The 12,857-nt window shown below is 29.9% G+C and overlaps 1 protein-coding gene across 1 annotated transcript in view; it reads right to left on the minus strand.

Annotated features, from left to right (window-relative positions):
• Positions 1-12,857, minus strand: part of LOC135951521 (uncharacterized protein DDB_G0283357) — a 256,332-nt gene that overhangs the window by 208,705 nt on the left and 34,770 nt on the right. The window lies entirely within an intron of this gene.

A 12,857-nucleotide genomic window follows, 5' to 3' on the forward strand; every position in this document is an offset into this window, starting at 1 on the left:
AGCTATATTCGGCTGTGCCGAATCTTAGATACCCTGAACCAAATTATGCTTTTTTTAATTTTTTTTTTTAAATTTTAGTGAAAATAAATTATGAAAAAAAAATTTTTTGCTACAAAAAAAAAATTCGGGTTAAAAAATAAATTTCTCGATTTTGACCCATTGTAGGTCTAAATTACTATAGCCTTATATACATCCTTGCAATGGACTTTGAAATATCTATCATTAGATATTCATATTGTCTATATTAATGATCAAAAATAGGTAAAAAATCGAGGTTATCCTGGTTTTTTACTTATATCTCAGCCATTTTCTCGATTTTAAATAGAAACAGAGCCGGGGCAATTGCCGGTATATTGATGATTTCAAGATACAGACGGACTTGGCTATATCGACTTCGCTATATCGAAATTACAAACGGAATGATAAAATTGCCACTCATGGTGAAGGTTATAAAAAATTCTGCTGAAACATATTTATAAAGAAAATCAAAAAGTTTTGGAGAATTTGACAAAATTTTTTTTTAAACAAGTAAAAGAGCTGTGCCGAATTTTATATGCCCTTCACCAAATTATACTGTAAGAATATTGAAATGGTGAAAAGAATTGTTGGATCAAAACAAATGTCTGATGGAAAAAATGTATGGTTAACAAGTAAGAAAGTATGGTCGGTCAAGCCCGACCATATAATACCCTACACCGAGTAAATGAGCAAAAATATTTTTCTTTTAAAATTTCAATAATTTATATTCGTGAGTAATTTTCGGAAGTGGGCCTTATATGGTAGCTAAGACCAATTATGGAGCGATCACCATGAAATTAGGTCGTGTGATTTTTGTCTATATGAAATTTATTTATATTGAATTTTGTATATATACCAACATTTTTAAGCTATTTATGCACGTTAAAGTGATTTTCGGAAGCAGGTCTATATGGGAGCTATGACTAATTATGGACCGATCGTAACAAAATTTGGTGACATGAATTTTGTATACATGCAATTTATTTGGAGCGAAATTTGTGGAGATACATATATAAATTAAATATTTATGACCGATAAAATCCAATTTCGAGAGGACATTTGTATGGGGGCTAGGTGAAATAATGGACCGATTTCAGCCAGTTTCAATAGGCTTGGTCCTTGAGCCAAGAAAATTATATGTACCAAATTTTATCGAAATATCTTCAAAATTGCGACCTGTACTCTGCGCACAAGGTTTACATGGACAGCCAGCCAGCCAGCCAGCTAGCCAACCAACCAGCCAGACGGACGGACATCGTTTAATCGATTTAGAAAGTGATTCTAAGTCGATCGGTATACTTTAAGGTGTGTGTTAGACCAACGCATTATACCCTCCCCACTATGGTAGTCGTGGCTAATAACTCAGATATTTATGACCCAATTTTCACTGTCAACTAAACCAGTACTGTACCAGATATATTAATGTAGCGATCGTGTTTGTAGGTTATTTGAACTTGCGAGGGTGGCTCAATAAGTTCGCGACTTTTTGAATTTTCCGGCTCTAAACTGAAAGACCAATAACACTCCTATTAACAGGCATCTTTCAGTTGATTTCTGTAAAAATTTGAACAAGCTGCGTCATTCAGTTTGTGTTTGAGAGCCATTGATAGCAGACTACCTTGTCAGGGCTCAAATAAAGGATTAACTCGACAAATACTGTGGGAACTCTGCACCATCAATTTAAATGGTCAAAATGTTGTTCACAAGCACGTTGTGGTCGTACAAGCATGAAAGAATGAATGTTTTGGGCGCCCATTTGAGGTCTATACAAACGAAACAATTGATAAAATTACTCTTTGGTGTTGGCCGAGCGGTTGCTGAAAATGCGAGAGATTATTGAAGCTATAAGTATCTCACATGACTCAGTGGTTTCTGTTTGATTAATGATCATTTGGGTATGAAACAGCTTTCTGCAAGATGACTGCCACGTTTGTTCACAATCGGGTGCACAAAAGTGGGCACACATTTGCAGTTTTCATGGCAAAGATCCATAAACTAAGTAACGAAATGCTCCATGTTCCACACTATTCCCGGGATTTAACCATCAGTGACTATTTCTTGTTTCTAAAACTGAGAAAATACCTAAGCGAAAAGTGAAATAATCTCTCAAAAATTACCTATTGTGATGACCCCAACAAATCTTAAATTTTTGGAAGGGATAAACATATAGAAGAAACGTTGGACAAAGTGCATAGAGGTCAAAGGAGACTATGTTGAAAACTAGAATTATTTTCTTCTATTTGTTTATAAATTATTTTATAAACAAATATAAGAAACGTTGGACAAAGTGCATAGAGGCCAAAGGAGACTATGTTGAAAACTAGAATTATTTTTTTTATCCAAAAACCTGTGTTTCATTCAAAAACACATTTTAACCCAATCAAGATTTGTATGTAGCTGTTGGATGAGGTATGATTAAAACGAGGTAATGTTCAAATCAATACCGGATACAATATACCGTTGTGGTAAAAGAAGCCAATTATTTATGTTAATGAATTTGTACAATATTTGAAGAAATTTATGTATTTTTGAGAATTGTTATATTGAATGGTTTAAGTGTTGTTTAACTTAATACAAGTATTAGTTTTTCCAGGCTCAGTCTTTAATAAACCTGAATCTTCGAAAATGCGAATGATAGACACAAGTTTCTTCCTAAACAAAGTTATCCTAAGCATTTATGGTTAGGAGAACTGTGTTATATCTTAGACAAATATGAACTGATTGCAATGAGTGAAACTTTTCTAAAGCATCAATAGCTTGAAATATATTAAAGTTTAGATTTTGCAATTTTCGTATTTTACATGACTTTATTTTGTTTTTTTCGCAAATAATTTCGGTAATGTTTATCCAAAAATGTTTCCGAAAGTATCCTATTATTTCTAATAAACTGCAAACTAACATGTTAAAAGTTCATTTGCAATATCTCAATTCGCCCAGAAAAAATAATCAATATCAACATTTTGAAATTAGTATAAAAAATTTCTTAATTTTCACAAAAATTTGGCTTAAATCTTTTAAATTTTTCCAAAGATTAAACAAAATTTATATTTTAACATACATATTTCATAATCTATAACTTAGAGAATTGCTTGTAGTCAGTCAATGGTCGAAAATAGTGATTATTTCAAAAAATATCCAAGTTAAGGAACAAGATTGAAGATTTGTTCTATTCCTGGTGCTTTGATATCAATAGGCTCTACGTTAAACGCTTACAAATTGCAACATCTTTAAAATACTGATTTCAAAATGTATGTTGCCTAATCCTACCAGAAAATATATTATAAAAACTGCAAAATTTAAAAAAAAATCTATACTTTTTGGTATTATTTTTAAACCATTATAATATTCCGCCTAAAAGTATACACAAAATTTTATAAGATATAAGAGAATCTTAAGTCTAGCAGCTCAAATTTATGTTGGATGGAATCTATAATTTAAAAACTGTTATTACAGATACCAAAGTATTTGAAAAACTCTAGTAAGATTGAAACCATATTTTTAATTTTTTAAATTTTAAATGATAATAGGTTAATATTCTTTTACATTTTTGGATTTTTCTTATATAATTAGTTTGCTTCAAGATTTATTTAACTTTTTTAAATTATCTTCCTTTTCATTCATTATCTGCAGTTAATAATGTTTGTGTGTTTTTTGTAGGTCTTTGGTCAGTGATTATAGTTGGTTTCCTTGTGCATAATTACACCGCCAGATTATTTATAAGCTACAATCTGCACCGGTCTCAAATGTTGTTGCACATAAAGTAATTATCATTTTGGTTTCATATTTTAGTCAATTATTAGTTGTCTTGTATCTAATAGTCTATCATATGCATGCTTGATGATGTATATTTTTGCGGTAATTTGTGCTATATACATCAGTGCACAGATACTACAATAATATACACACTAAATAATGTTTGCTTATTAGGTTGGGATGCATTTATAAGATAATAATGCAAGTACTAAACAAATCTGTTACTGTTTTAAATTATTTATTTTTATACCCTTCACCATGAGTGGTGACATATTAGCTTGTCATTCCGTTTGTCATTTATTTTTCATTTGCGAAAACTGAATATTATTATGGATCTTTATATATAGCGGATTCGATATAGCCATTTCCGTCTGTATGTTGAAATCAACTTTCCGAAGTCACCCAATAACTCATATACATCAGTCTGCTAGAGTCCAACTTTTCCAAATTTTTATTTTCAACAAACAATTTTTTTCAATTGGATTTTGGTGAAGGGTATGTAAGATTCGTCACTTCTTACTTGGTTTTTTAACCATGTTTCCTTAATATATAATTTCGGAAATTAATTGGAGATATTAGTTTCACATGTTTCTGTCTATATTTCTGGAAACAAACAACTTCTTATACAATTGCCTAACATTAAGGGCAAATTTCAATGGTGTGGAAACAGAAAATTGTCATTTTGTTCTATAACAATGTCTGTTGGGGAATTTTATTTTCATACATTTCTTATCGATAAATTAAATGCTTAGTCCCCCCAACTAATTAAATGTTGGGAAAACAAAACCACCATACTAATTAAAAACATTTGTTACAGTTTATAATACTTATATACGCACACAAATGCCGGCATGTACATTGAAATAATACTGGAAATATTATACTTACAATGAAATGTACATTAAGGGTGTATTATTATTGTGTTGGTAAATGGGTACTATAAAGGGTAACACACACCAGCAAATATGTATGTGCAAAAGTTGAATATTAGAAATATGTATGTAAATACGTGGGTATTTGTTTAATTATCTTTAACTTGATAATACTTGGGTGTGTTAAATGCATAATTCGTTTGCCATTATAGGTCAAAACAGATGTAATGGCAGAAGGATAAGGTCAGTTCAATTGGAGCTGTATTTGATGACTTAGTAACTCTTCTTAAGATATCAAGCAATTTCAGGTTTATTAAAATTATCAACTGATATAGGAATTTAAAACCACCTTTTCGTTTAAATTTATTTAATTTAGTTTTTTTGCTTACTTTCATATTTGATTAACTTGATATTATTAGATATTAATTAAATATCAAGTATACGACCGCGTTATATTATTTATGCACCCCTAGAGTATGCAATGTTTTTTTTATAATATGTAGTTAAACAGTATTTACTTGGGAGCGTATGAGGAATATTTAATTAGTAATAATATATTTTAGAAAGTATACGCAGGATTGGACAGATTTTCAGTGTTTTACATACATATAAGTCAATTTAATCCTGTAATTTCAACAAATAGATAACTATCAGTTACTTAGTTATTTATGGAGTAAAAATAATTTTTACCCGTAGATTTGATTTATATACTGATGGATTAAAGCTAAAACTTCCCATCGAAATGGTTCATATTTTCTTGTGCGAGATACCAAAATAATCAAAATGTTTTTAATATTAATTTCAAAAAAGTCAGATTTTAGGTTTTATATATAAATATAAGTTCAGAATACGGAGATAAATGTTAATATATCGATGACTTAATATAAAAAAGGCGTAACTCGATTTTTTGTTACTATATAGTAGAAGGAAAGAACTTAATAAAATCCATAAAATTTTAGACACAAAAAAAGTTTTAATGCAATTTTTAATAAGAAGAGGCATCACATTTTATTTCTCATTTAAATTTTTTTATTTTTTTATTTTAATGAAGTTATTTAATATAACCATTTTATAAACCCTTTTTAGTTATGCCTTTTTTATATTAAGCCAACGATATGTACTACCTTTGGTAGCAAAGGTATCTTTTCATTAGCTTAGTATGCAAACGTTAAAGTTCATAAATTTTACAGGAGATACCAAATTTTTTAAAATCATTTTTTTTTTGGAAATTTTTAAATCACTTTTAATATTAATTTAGTAAATATGATTTGTATTGTTGAATAATCTTAGGTTAGCAGACTAATCTCTTTTGGGAAATTAGCACAGTTTACTGTTTTTGGTATTAGTGAATTTAGCACATTTTCGTATAATTTTTTTTCGTCATTTTAACTCTTATATTTCATTTGTTCTATAAATAGATGATGGATAATGTTTTGGAGATGATAATAAATTAAGTGAATAAACTAATAATTCTGAAGAGTTTGGAACTTACATATGAGGGATTTCATGTCAAGCACCAATATTAGTCATATTGGATAGCAATTCAGACAAAATTTTTCAACTAGATCGTCCAAGAACTCTCTGAGTCAATTTTGACATTTTGGCCAAACTGCTGTTTCTTCTCATCCATTTATCATATTACATATTACTCTTAGCAAAATTTGTTCTAAATAGTTCAGATAGCTACATATTTCATAAATATTTGGAAAAAAAAAATTTTGCTATTTATTATCCGAAATAAAAACTTATTTTTACTTTTTTTCAAAACGTGACCTTGTTTTCTCAAAAGAAAGCTTAGATATTTTTCTTGAATATCTTTTTGGACGCTTAGTGGAATGCGAGTGGGATATCTATCAAAATAAATATTTTAATACTCAATACATGCAATTTTTGACTTTTTTTTTTTGCAAAATCTAAGTTTTTTTCAAAATGAGCACTTTTTTAATTTTTTTTTACTTAAAAGAAGGCTTAGGTCCATACCTTTCAGAGTTTTTATCGCCTAGTGGGATGCGAGTGAGATGTCGATCAAAATAAATATTTTGTAACTCAAGACATACAATTCTTGACTTTTTTGCATAACCTAACTTTTTTTCAAAATAGGCCCTTTTTTAATTTTTTTATTTTGTAACGCAAGACATAAAATTTTTGATTTTTTTTGGCAAAATCTAATTTTTATAGCCTTCAGCGTGAGTGGCTATAAAATGAGTATATATAAGTTTGTCATTCCGTTTTTTATTTCTACATTTCTCATTTGGGACCTCACAAAATATATTTTCTGAATCGTTATAGATAACGAAGTCGATATGGCCATGTCCGGCTGTCCGGCTGTCCGTCTGTATGTTGAAATCAACTTTCCGTAATCCCCAAATAACTTACGTAGATGATTCATGCATCAATATACATCGACCTACAAATGGCTGAGATATAGGCAAAAAACCGTGGCCACCAATTTAAGAATACTTGAATTTTTTTCATCAACTGAATTTTAAGTGCGATAAAGCCTAAATAATAGGACCTCTAAGGGTATGAAATTTATTAATAATGTTTCTAGTTTCTGAAAAATGTTTGGAAAAATCGGTAAAACATATATGGACAAAGATATGTGGAAATACGTTGACCCACCTCAGCTAACATCCGCTGTTAATAGCATGATATGACCGAAACTAATGGAACTAAAAATACGAAATTTGGTCCGAATATTTTATAATAAGTTTATTTAAAAAAAAAATTGTTGGTCAAGTTGTAGAAAAATTTTATGTGTTCATGGTGAATATGTATGAATTGACACAGTCGAATAAAACACACTTGTGTGTTAAAACAGTCCTCATGCATACAAATTTGTGGAATTATTTGAAAAAATAATTGACAATTACATGGAATTTAGCAAACAATTTTTGTCTTAAATTCCTGGCCACCACTGTATATCTAGATTACTAAGTCATTAATATAGACAATATGTATATCTAATGATAGATATTTCCATGTCCATTGTAACGATGTATATAAGGCTATAGTAAGGGTCGAATGCAATGGGTCAAAATCGAAAAAAATATTTTTTACTCCGAATTTTTTTTTCATCAAGAATTTTTTTTTGACATAAATTCTTTTTCCAAAAAATAAAAAAAATTTCAAAATTTGAAAAAACTTTGAAAAAACTTTGGAAAATTTTTTGTTAACAATTTTGAAAAAAAAAATAAAATTATTATTTTAGTATAATTTGGTGAATGGTGTAAAAGATTCGGCACAGGCGAATATAGAACTCTTATTTGTTTTAATTTTTTGCACAAAAGTTCCATTCCTTTACCCTAGGTCTCCACGTAGCAATTTTTATTGCTAAACACAAGCAATAACGTCAGCAGGACAACAGCAAAGCGATTGCTGATTACTTTAGGTGGAGAAAACATTCGTCACAAATACGAAAGTTCTATGAAAAACTGATGGGTATTTTGTTTATATTTTGTGTTGAATAATTATTTTCATTAATTTCTTTGTTTACATTTGGTACTTCAATAAATTAAATATGTATGAATAAATCGCACTGAATCATAGAAAGAAGAATTTTTACATTAATGGCAACTGAACTGTCAGCTTATTGCTTAGCAATAATTGGTCAGGCAATCAGTAAAGCAATCATTGCGCAATGGAGTGCTACTTATGGCACTCTCAAATTTCATTGACGCAATCATATTTGACAATTGCAGCAATAAATATTTATACGTGGAGACCTGGGGTTAAGAGATTTTTGGTCACTTTTGTGTAAACAAATTTTTAATTTAAAAAAAAAAATTCATCCGCAATTTTATTAGTGAACAAAATTTTAGACCAAATTTTTTTTTGGTGAAAAAAAAATCGTTTTAAAAAATATTTTTCCCGATTTCGACACATTGTATGTCCGACTTACAATGACGTTATATACGACGTTGAAAGGTTCTTAAAATAGCGATCATCATATATCCATATTGTAATCGAGATATTGATAAATAAATGGGTAAAAAATCTAACTTGTCCTGGATTTTTCCTTATATATTGATGTATGTAAGTTATTTAGATGCTTCGTAAAGTTGATTTCAACATACAGATGGACACACGGTTATTAAACGATTATGGGATTCTACAATATGCGATTATGAGTTTTTTGAATATTTAATATCGGATTTAATCAAATATCTAGCAGTTGCTCAAATTAATTTTTTTCAACTTTTTTAATGAGCTTCAATCTTTAATAATCTTATTTTTACTTTCAACACAAAAAAATTAGCAAAAAGAAAAATTCAAGTAAATTTTAAGATAATCCACCTACATGTAATAGTTTAATGTTGACAAAAGCTAGGAAGCATTATTTAAACAAAAACTAGCACAAAAAATACAATCATCTACTACAATATTATTGCTAAGAGTAGTCCAAGTATTTAAGTTAATATTTACAACCGTTTCCCATTCTATAGAGAAGTGTGTGTGTGTGTAAGTAATTTTATTTATATTTACTGTCTGGCATGAAAATCACCAATACACAATAATAATGCTAGTACAACAAGCAATACAAAGACAACAACATTAACAAAAAGCTGGGATATTTATAGAGCCAAAGAGTATCAACACTCTTTGGCTGTGAGTGTGTGTTTATGTTCATTTGTATGTTAGAGTTGACGATAAAGTACTGCAACATTAAATGCAATTAAATGCATTAAATACTCTTGCACAACATATTGTATCCTGGTAGATATATAATCACACAAACATGCACACAGATTAGTACAAGTCGTAAAAAGAGCCAATAATACTAAAATGGACAATGGAAGCTGTTTGGTACGCTTTGCATACTAATAAAACAAAGAGTAGAGAGAAAGCAAACGAAGAAAAAAAAAAAAAAAGATAGCAACAAAAGCAATGTTTTTTGGCACACCATTTTACTGGTATACAATTCTAAAATTTCCAAAATAGAGAGACAGTCAAAAAAGTTAAATTTCTATATTCGGTCAAGCCGACTCATATATGTATATCCACTAAAACAAATAAGCCATGGATGTGGAAGTGTTGATTACTTCACGTTATCTATATTTTAAGGATATCTTTATAACTCTCTGAAACTGTTGAAATAAAGTGTGTTGAGTTTTTATGTTACATATAAATAAACACACTTTCAAAGTTTACACAGGAATTTTCCAGGATGTGTTTCATTCTACTAAACACCTTAGATTACACCTTGTACTATTTAGGAATTAGAATTCCATCATTTTCTACAAAGTATGAACTTAAGAAGGTCTGTGACAAAGAGATCGATGTGTTACAATTAAGATAATAAACTCAACATACCCCCATCTATTTGGTAATGCCTACAAAAAGGAGTTGAAAATTTATATGTGTGTTGCTGTGCATTTACTAGTCGTGATCCATTTAAACACATACATATGTACATTATGGTGGTCCTTATTCTGCACATTTGCGATTTTAGATTCGATTCAAAAGGTCTACAATTATTCTACGTAATACAAAAATCAAATGCTTTTTTTTTCATAATACATTAAGCAAATTTGATACATAATAAGCATTAGTTGTTGGACTCCAGTGAGAAATGCTGAAAATTTGAAATTGTAATTCTGATCAAGGGAAAGTGTCTTTTAAAAATCAGCGAAATCATGCAGACAGTGCTAGGTAACTTATCAACCTGGGCCAATGCAAATGGGTTGGGTGTAAACTAGGGTTCCTAATTTCTCGGACTTTTTTCTTTCCCGGGAGGAAATTAAGAAATCGTTTCATTCCCGGGAATTTTTTAATACTAAATTAAACCAAAAACTAGAAAATTTTGAATAATTCAATCAGCAACAAATTTGGCCATCGAAACGTATCTGAATATTGTTACTTTTAGAAGAAAACTTATTTAGAAATTCCCGAAAATTCCCGACAAACATTTCCCGAAAATTAACAAAAAAATACTGCCGGGAAATTTTTCCCATGTATGAACCCTAGTGTAAACCCAATGAAAACAGAGTTAGTACTCTAGTACTCATGTCTTTTTCCGAAATTGTAGCTTTTTCTTTAAGCCCTTGTTGACCAAGGCTTTAAATCGTTGAAAAAGTTTTATTTTTTTATGAAATATTGAAAATAAGTAGTTTAGAAAGTTATTTACAAAATTTCAACTTTGTGGAGGACTTGCAACGTACCGAAATGGACCTGCAAGGATCCGAAAGGGACCTGGTACCGTTGGGTCAGCATCAGTTGAGCTGACTTTGTCAGAGGGAGCCAAGAATTTATGATGAAAAATTATCATGTAAGAAGAATACTTATGAAATGCTTAAAATGGGTCTCAATGCCTACTAAACATTAACAAATCCTGATGCAAAGGCAAACAGAATCCTAATTGGATTGGATAGTAAAACTCTCAGGTATTTAGTAGGAGTTCAATTGGATCCAGCATTGGTAAATGGGATATGGGGGCACAGGATTTCTGTAGGTTATGCGAGGATATTGAGGAACTATAAACAGTGGAACATTTTCTGTGTTACTGTTTCAAAAAATGGCTAGGGGAAAGATTCAATGATGAACTGGGGGATATAACTAAATATGAACTAGGAAATCTATTAAACTTTATCAGGGGTATAGGCGGGCTATTCCCCGTAACGGAACCCTGAGAATCCCAGTCTATACTTATTACCTGTCATTTTTCTTTTTCTTTGGACTGACTTCTTCACTTTGTTTCCCTTTATATCACCTGACCTCATTCTTTTTCTCTCCAATTTCATTTCACCTATTCACATCCAGGGCATCACAATGGCTCCTATGGTTCTCCGAGTGGAAGTTTAGTTCTTATAGTACACACCCCTTCAAATCTATCTATCTGTCTATCCATGATAGAAAAATACAAGGTCTCACTTTCTCTTTTTGTTGCCATATTAACGTTCTGACGTTTACTGGAATTACTACAAATCATGCTACCATATTCCCATTAAAAGTCCATTTTTTTGTTATTTGCTATTTCCTTTCATTTAAAGTTCAACAAAAATGTTCAGCCAAAGAAAATTTTTAATTCTAGGTTCCATTTTAATGAATGTGAAGTGTGATAACTAAAATACCAAAAGCTATCCTTTGTTCCCGCAACTTACTATAAATGACTATAAAGTCATTAATATAGACAATGTGGATCTCTAATGATAGATATTTCAATATAAGTTGGACCTACAATGGATCAAAATCGGGAATAATATTTTTTAACCCAAACTTTTTTTTTACCAAAAAAATTAGATTGTCTTAAATTTTTAAGATTTTTAAAAAAAATTTAAAAAAAAAATTGGAAAAAAATATAAAAAAAAATTGAACAAAAAATTTTAAATTTTGTTTACCTAAAAATATAGAACATTTTTATTTTAAAGTATAATTTGGTGAAGGTTATCTTACTTGTTTTTGTTTAATTTTTTTATTCTTTTTGAAAATTGGTATTCGTACCTAATAGAAAAAACGGAAACTCAAAAAATAAGTGGTGGAAATCAAAAAATAAGTTGTGAGAATATATTAGTAGAAAAAACTATGTGAAAACAAAAACAACACTCGTATGTGTGATTATTTTGAGTAATTCTTTTGTTTCAGTTTTTTCGAGTTTTCGCTCTATGTTTCTCTATGTACCTAACTCAGTTATCAAAAACCTAAGAGGTGAGAATGTATTAGTTAAAAAAAGCTATATGAAAACCAAAACATCAAACATATGAATGATTTTTTTGCTCAAATTTTCAGCATTCGGAGAGAAATTTTGGACCTTGGGAACATAAAAAATTTAAAAAGTGCAAAAATAGGGGCCATCGTAATGAACATATCCATTGTACAAAAGAGTAGTGGGTGTTGAATTAAAAAAAGGGAAATAAAATTCGATGCCATGTACATGAGATTGTGAATGTGTGAGCTGGAATTGTCTTTTGTTTGTAGATTTGTATGTTGAATACCAATATAAACATTAAAATACTTAACAAAGGCGTAGTTTTCAACTAATTGTTGCAACGTTGAAGTGATCCTACAAACACACTCACTCGCAACATACAAACATTCCTACTTAAAATAGTTCAGGACTCTCTTTCGTGTACTCTTCCTATCTAACTATGGCCATTAATGAGATTTTAAGCCAAAGCAAACCACTATCATTTGCCAACTTAAATACACAGACAGAACATAGTCAAAGGCAAAAACAAATATGCACAAACTCACACATATACTTATGCATGACATGTC

This window comes from Calliphora vicina, chromosome 2, assembly GCF_958450345.1.
Source record: "Calliphora vicina chromosome 2, idCalVici1.1, whole genome shotgun sequence".
Taxonomy (NCBI): domain Eukaryota; kingdom Metazoa; phylum Arthropoda; class Insecta; order Diptera; family Calliphoridae; genus Calliphora; species Calliphora vicina.